This window comes from Centroberyx affinis, unplaced genomic scaffold, assembly GCF_046629955.1.
Source record: "Centroberyx affinis isolate AG114_WGS23_722 - 3 ecotype Tasmania unplaced genomic scaffold, CSIRO-AGI_Caff_v1 ptg004557l_1, whole genome shotgun sequence".
NCBI lineage: Eukaryota > Metazoa > Chordata > Actinopteri > Beryciformes > Berycidae > Centroberyx > Centroberyx affinis.
Window position 1 is genome coordinate 1 of NW_027282185.1, and position 8,303 is coordinate 8,303.

Below are 8,303 nucleotides of genomic sequence, written 5' to 3' on the forward strand. Positions count from 1 at the left end.
TACACTAGCCTCTTTAGGAGCCGCCATTGTTGTGAACGAACAGTCGCTTCTCGCTGTCGTCACACCTAAGCCCCGCCCCCAGCTGCCCTCATTGGACACCGATTGGTCCAAACCACTGTGGTTTGGCCACAAACGCAGAACCTGGATTCTCGCGTGATCGTGAACGTGAACGTGATCTCGCGAATCCAGCTGCCTCGCAAGGTAACATACATGAACCATATCATGATATATATTGATATCGAGAAAAATCCTTATGATTATCATGACATTGATTTCAACCACATCGCCCAGCCCTATGTGAAAACTATTTCCATTTAGCGGTTTGTTTGCAGATCCCCCTCGAATTTCACTCGAATGTAAACAAGACGTGTGTTTTATGTCCGTTCACGTGCCACCATCTGATTGGTTTAGCCGTCAGCTCATGCCGCACACTCTTAAAAAAGTAAAGGGGCAGTCATAATGTTGTGAATTAAGTTTAAATAAAAATCTGATTATTGAGTTACCACAACATCGGCTAATGTACAAACTGACCGGTGCATTTGTTACGTTTCACCACATCAACCGTGACATAAACTCACTCCCAGCCTCCATCTTCTCCAGTCATGTCAGCCTTCCTCTCCACGGCTGTTAAAGTGATGGATGCCTTTCCCTCCCTGCATGTCACTGCTGAAGCTATTACAGCTAATAGGGCCACACACGTGCAGGGATCAGGTGATAGATTCCTAACATAGATTAAGAGGAAACTGATGTGGGGATTTAACCTCTTTTTTAAAACCCATAGAAATGAAAAACTGGACGAGGCTGACGAGATGCACGACAGTTTTCAGTCGTGATTCAGAATTGATCGAGCCGGATGTGTAGCTTTGCTCCGTCTCGGCTTGGGGCGGCAAAAGATAACTGAGATGACGCTCGCTGAACTTCACTGAACTCCAGAAATCTTCAACCGCCCCATTTGTCACGGCATTATGACGGGGCAGCAGCCGCCTGGAAGGGAGAGCCGGGGGGGGCGGGGTTAGACTGGAAGATCAGCGGCTGGACTCTGCAGAGCGGCTGGGAAACTGCATGAGTAACCCCGCCCCCCCCCCCCACTCTTGATAAATGGCATTCAGAGCAGAAGGCAAAGGAAGAATTTCATTGTACGGGGAAACTTGTTTTTAACTATGCATATGACAATAAACGCTTTGACTTGACTTGACTGAATCTAATGAACAGAGGTTCTATAGAGCAGATGTTCTCAACCTTTTTGGCTCATGACACCTTAAAACAAAACGATACCTACCTGCCCCCCCATCACAGGCTGCATATGCAGAGCCGTGAACAGTCCAACCTGAGAATGATTTTCCCTTTTCAGGTTTTTCATTTGATTGATCAGAGGAGGCAGAGAGGCTGAAAACTATTCAGGATTTCATTTTTTTTTTCCTATCACATGAATCATCATGGAAGCCCCCCACAATTATCTCGCGACCCCCTGGGGGGCCCCGAGAACCACTGCTACAGTCAGACAGGACTGGAGGATTATACTTAATGAGGGAAGCACCATCTTTACATTGCTAAAGATTCAGGATGATTGTATTTCTCACATTGTACAGAGAAAGATGTAACAATGTGGTATTCTACATTTGTATAAATCTGGTGTCTTTTTTTTTTACTTTGCATGTTATTTTGTTTTATTTCCCCCTTAATATTTATTTATTTCGGGTTTTTTAATGTATTTTGTCTCACTTCTTTTTCCTTGTTTAATGTACTGAATCCTGGGTTATATTATTGTATGTATGACTGTCCAAAACTGGAAACCTCAATAAACTTTAAATTATATCAAAAGAAAAGGTGCATGTATCAGAATATTGAATATAGTTGAAGATGTCCAGACTCTCATCCTCATGACAGAAGGTGTGGTTTCAACTCTTCTCCTGACACTGCAGCATCACTTCCTGTGTTCCTCTCGGCTCCTTCAGGTTTCACCCTGAGCAGCACCAGGGGAAACACCGGGTCCCTGTGTGCCGCTGAAGGACAGGAGGAGGAGGAGGAGGAGGAGGAAGAGGAAGAGGAGTGCTGTTTTTTCACACTCCTCCTGCCGCAGTCGGCCCTGTGTGTGTGCTCACACACTCTCTCGTCTCGCTGCAGCTGTGAGGCGGAGGTCCAGACTGCGGAGGCGGGTGGAGAGGGAGAGTGGGCGTCAGATGACTGTGGAGAGCGCTGGGCTGAAGAGTCACACTGACACACTTTTATCTTCTGTTATGAAACAGAACAATAAAAAAAATGGATGTGTTGATGTGCAGACAGAAGATTTTGAGCCATTATTTTTTCATTACGGAGGAGTAGAGAGTTCTAGACACTTCTACTCCAAGCAGCAGAGAGTCTATGGTTCTGTTTTTAGTGACGGAGCGCGGAGCGTGACGGGGATCTGCACCGCCTTTTTCGTTGCTTGGTAGTTTGGTGGCTTGTTGTGAACTGAAGTGGGAGGAGAGGGGCAGTAGTGGGGGGGTCAAGGATCACCAGGATTTGCGCTTGTACCACCTGCCTGCTCAGACCGGAGCCTCTCGAAGTGCCTGCACTGATCTGAAACCACTGATCACTTCACATTCACTCAGTATGGTCTTGAAGGATAAACTGACCCCGGATCAGCAGCCCCGCTCTGAGATGCTTGATAACTAGCCGCTCAGGTGAAAAGTGCATGGAGCGTGGAGCAGCTGTGTTCTGTGTTACTCTCATGGCTTCACCCAGCGATGTGGTGCATGAACAGATCCGATTCAAAAGCTTCACATCCCTCTGAGCAAAAGACGTGATTTCAATGTCTTGTCTATGCTTTAGCTCTCATATAGCCCAGGATCATTACGGCTATGTATAGACCTATTTTAGACCAAGCAGTAAATACATTATTACAATGAATAAACATCTGTAAATACCAAAAATATGCACCAGAGAAGTCCTGTAGACTAGCCTACAAGATAATTATCTGAGCACAAGAAGTAATTTCAACATTGCGTCTATGCGTAGCTCTCATATAGTCCAGGATAATATTGTCTATGTATAGACATCTAATAAACTTTCACTTTTCAACCCCATTTAAACTTAATTTAGCCTAGACGGCTATGGGCCATTTAGACGTGTTTTAAACGTCTAATCATCGTAAAAATTGCTCAGTGGGAACCCTCTCTGTGGGTGAGATGTTGCCAATTTGACTTTGATATAAAGAAAAATATAGAAAGAAAGAAAAAAATAAGATCCAACCTTTTTCATTCACTCCAACTATATACACACATGGTAGAGGTTGAATGATTGTCATCCAGCACAGAACTATCAGCACTTTTGAAAAGTGCTGTTTTCAACACTTTGTTACAGTGGATTTTCTCGACAGATGATTCTTACACTGTGTAGCTGGTAAACCGAGGTGAGGCAGAGACACACACACCTAGACCAAAGGCTTTCTCAAAGAAACGTCAGTAAAGCTGAGATGGAGGGGGAAAAAAACGTGGTGATTGAAAAGCAAGAGGCTGGCAGAAAGTGGCAACAATTAGAACAATAACTATCATCAGTGTGTGGAGATGAAGAGCGCAGCCTGTCCTGACCCGGGCCAGACCGCAGAGGCGGGGCGGAGAGGAGGAGTGGGCGGCTTCTGCCTCTTGTATTACAGTGTATTACAGTGGAGAGGACGCTGCCAAAGAGCTGCTCTTGTGCTGCAGAGTCATCTCATTTACAGTCAAAAGCATAAGTACTGGACTATGAGCTGAAACTGGTCTTTTTGCTCGTGTCATGGATTACAAGGAAGGCCAGAAAAGACCCAGAACAAAGCTGAAAGTCTGTTCCTTTGACGTTTTCCATTACTTTTTTTTCTCTTCTCTCTTCATGTTACATTGTGAAAATCCAAAATTGTATTACACTCCAGACCAGTAACAGAAAAATAGTGCTGCCCTTATATGATGTGCAGTGGCAGCCTGTTTGTCTCTATGAAACCAAATACAAAGCCTCTAATGCAGCTTATTGGTTACTTCACATACTTATTAGTTATACAGTGCAAAGATACATCCATAGTGAAGTCATGCATACTGGCTTCATCACAGTTATCATTAAGGCAACTTTGGGATCAATAGATGTAATAAGAAGAAAAGAGGAAGGTGCCTCAGTGACATCAAGGAGCCGCCACACATCTCAATGCGGTTTCAGAATCAATAGTTTGGACCCTGACGGCAGAATTTGAACAAAATGTCTATTTAGCAAACACTTTCAAGTCACTCGCTTCTTTGCCATCATACCATTATGATTATTGCTGAGAAGCTTCCTTAATTGTGTCAGAGTGTGTCAATACCTGGTGTGTCTGAAAGGAAGCTGAGAGCTTTTCCTGTAACTGCTGCAGTTTTCCGAACGACGACCTGTCAGTCATCTGTAGCTGTTCCGGTACCCAGAGGGAGCAGCTGGGGGTTAAGTGCCCGACTCAAGGGAACACCGACTGTCGGTATGAAGGGGGGGGGGGGGGGGGGGGGGCGATGCGGCTTCACTTCCCATACCCGGATTTCCCCAGCCGAATCGGGGAATCAAACTGCCGACCTTTCCATCACAAGCCTGCGTGTTGAACCCACAGCAGAGGGAAGCTAAGAGCAGAGCGAGGCCCAGAGGAGCCTGCTGTAAACACATACACAGAAAACACACTGATACACATACAACACACTGATACACACACAACACACTGATACACACACAACATACTGGTACACACACAACACACCGATACACACACACAACAGCAAACCAAGCCAAACCAGCAGCAGCAGCAGCATGGCAAAATTCCCACAACTCCTCCTCTGTTTGCCTGGTGTCAATACTGACTGCAGGGCTAAAAACAACAAACACTGTTCCAATACACCTGACAACACTCCATCTATCTATCTATCTATCTGTCTATCTATCTATCTATCTATCTATCCATCTATCTAAAGGCATTTCTGTTTTAATAGTGTAAATGTGAGAGTGACAGGCAGGAAATCAAAGCCTGTCAGTTGATTGCAGTAGTTTAGCCGCTGACACCCGGCCGCCTCACATTATCGTAGCGTTCATCAGTCCCCCCCCCCCCCCCATTAGATCGCCTCCATGGTTCAGTCCCAAATTGTCCATTTGGACACTCGGCTCTCGACCGAGTGCTCTCTGTGCTGGAGCGGTGCTAAATGGTCAGTGGAGTGCTTTGGTTTTTTGGTTAAAATGAGAATTGAGGCCGCGGACACATTTCCAACTGTCATCTGCCAGCCCTCCAAAACGGTCAGTAATAACACTCAATTATGCATTCTGAATGGCGTTGCTAGGCTACGGAGCGGGCTAAGTGGCTGATGGGACGTCCAGTGGTCAGTCAGTGCTGTGGGCTGATGGGAGTCCAGCGGGCCACTCAGCCACTTGGCTTCAGGCCTTTGAAACACGCTCCCAAATCCACAGCTGCTGATTAGGATTCGCTAATCAAGTCCTGGAGCGACAGTTCCTCAGCTCAGCCTGGGACCAGGCAGTTACTCTGCCTTCCAGATTCAGGAAAACATAATGCTGTTTTTGATATGACCCAACATATTTAATGATATGTGCTTCTAGAGATAACTGAAAATGTTATGCTGCTCATTTCTTCCCCCAACACAGGCATTGATAAGCTATTTATGGTTAAAGAGAGAAAGATCTACTATTAATGTATCTGTGTATCTGCATCTGTGTATCTGAGAAAGATGTATGTATGTATATATATGTACTGTATGTATTTATCTTTCGTTCTTATCGTTCTTTGTCTCTCTCATTTGCATTGCTGCACGTTTTATACATATTGCTGTAAATTCACATACATGCTACATCAGTTTTCACACATTGCTATACACATATATAATGACATTTAACTGTTATAAGAGTTCCACTAGTTCATACTGTTTTCCTATTGATATCTTTTACATTTTACAATATTGTGTTTATGCATACCTTCATTTATATTTACATCTATACCTTACATCTACGTATATCTAATCTATATTCTATATATCATATATCTATACTTGTATACTTTACTTTTTACTGGACACTTTACTATACGCTGCACACTTTTAATGTCTATTTGCTGCATTGTTTTTGTCCCTCTGGACAAATTTCTACATATTCTCCTTCTGCCTGAAATTGCTGAAATTGTCAACAGCATATCTGCTCAATTGCTTATATTCCATTTTGCTTCTTTGTTGTTATCAATTTATTATTTTGACTAATCTTATTGTATCTATTGTTTTTTATTGCCCACTTTGTATTCTATTTTCAAAACTCTTCACACTGTTGTCTGTACCAACACGCAGCTTGGCACAACAGTTCATTTCACAAACAAAATACACCAAAACTACCAAACACCAAACTACCAAAACACTGCATACTTGTGTCAAAATCAAATAATTCTACCAAAACACCGGCACTAGTTTTCTTCAACAGCAACACTTTGTCACTCATAACACAATTACCTAAAAAACACTAACAACAGGTAGCATTACAGTAGATGTGTCATTTTATGGCAATCTTTGATGTAGTAAATCGTTTTGTGCTCTCTAGTTTTTTGTTGTGTGAAAATATATTTTTTGTTGTTATTGTTAATTGTATAAGAAATGTGTACATTGTCTTATTTTACAGTAAACAAAGTTCCCATTACAATATACAGTAAGAATGGTTCCTCTTTATAGAATGTACTACAGTATACTACAGGAACAAGTCATAGGAATGCAACAGGAAAACAGGAAAAGCTTCAATGTGCTTTTTTTTTTTTTTTTTTGCCATAAAGTACTTAAAAAATAAAGTAGAGTAAATGCAAATTGTTGTAAGGAAAACAAAAGTCAATACTGTAATAGTTTGCTCAAAAAAACAAAACAAAAAAACAAAACATACAAATCTCCACCCGGTCTCCTGCGTTTGGCCACATGTTTTCCTCCACATCACACCTGCTGTATTGGTGGTAATGAGATGGGACTGAGATGGGAATCACCTGTGGTTGGTCTCATTTACATAATTTCAATCAATAATTTTTCACTATTTGTCTCCATAACCATCTTTTTTTTAGGATTTTGAATGTATTTCAATGGAATGGGATGGCAAATTGCTGTCCACTTGAATGTATATTAGGTTTTGAACTTGTAAATTTAAGTTTTGAAAAGAGTATGTAAGCATGTGCAGAATGGGCTGTAGATACACATGGTTCTGCTGGTGGTTGACTTTGAGTGAGAAAAGAATTCAAGTATTTTGAAAGCTGTGGTCATTGAATGTCTTTTGTATTAAACCAATGCATTTTGTGTTAAAGCAAGGCAAGAGTCAGTCACAGTTTGGTCAGCATAGACTTCTGTTGTGCTAACAGTGTGAAGAGTTATGAAAAAGTGAGTCTAGCATTGAGACACGCTCGTAACCAATTGTAAAAAAAACTGTAAGTGCTTATATTGTAGTTTTCTTTTTCCCTGCTGAATCTCACCACTTCCGCTGCTGCAGAGACCTGATTTCCCGCGGGGATCGATGCAGCTTCACCTTATCTCCTCTTATCTTAGTACCGTTCCTCTGTCTGAACCTGTCCGACGCCTCCGGCCCCTCCCTGAGGTCTTCACGGCCCTCCTGGGGGTCCCGACCCGCCTCTCTTCCCATGCCCGTGCTGGGCCTGCAGCTCCAGTCAGTGTGATCGATACCCTCCATGTACAGTGGAACAGCAACGAGACAGAGACAGAGACCGAGCGGCATGGCGGAGGTGAGGACGTTACTCAGCTCCGGGACAACCACATCACCACAGTGTAGAAATCCACTGTTCATAGCGCTGGATCCCAAAAAAAGAATCCAACCCATGAATTATTAAAGGAAAACTCCCCCTCTGATACTGTTACACTGTTAGATATCATCAATCTCCGATGTTCAATATATTCTGGGAGTAATTTTGCGATGAAGTGTTGCAATTTATCGTTTTTGTGAACCCACTTTCCGTCAACCTGCCTCGTCTACTTCTACTGCGGTTGATGATTTCCTACGGTTCCCAGAATACCTTTCAACAACCCCCAGAGAAAAGCGTGTCAGCTGGTTGCAGCTGTGGGTTACATGTGTAGGTGGAGAGAGAGATAGTGTTGGGGATGCTAAGGGCAAGAGAGCAAGAGTTTTTCCAGGCAAGAAAAAGTCATAGTCGCGGCCCTTACTGAAACCCCCAACCTGTCTCTCTGCTGCAGTGCATTCTGGTCTCTCTCCTGCTCCTGTGGGTGGAGAAACTGGTCTCTCTCCTCTTCTACGATGGATCTCTCCCTGTGTGATTGTTGAGCGTCTCTCGGTGCAAAATGGCGGCTCTA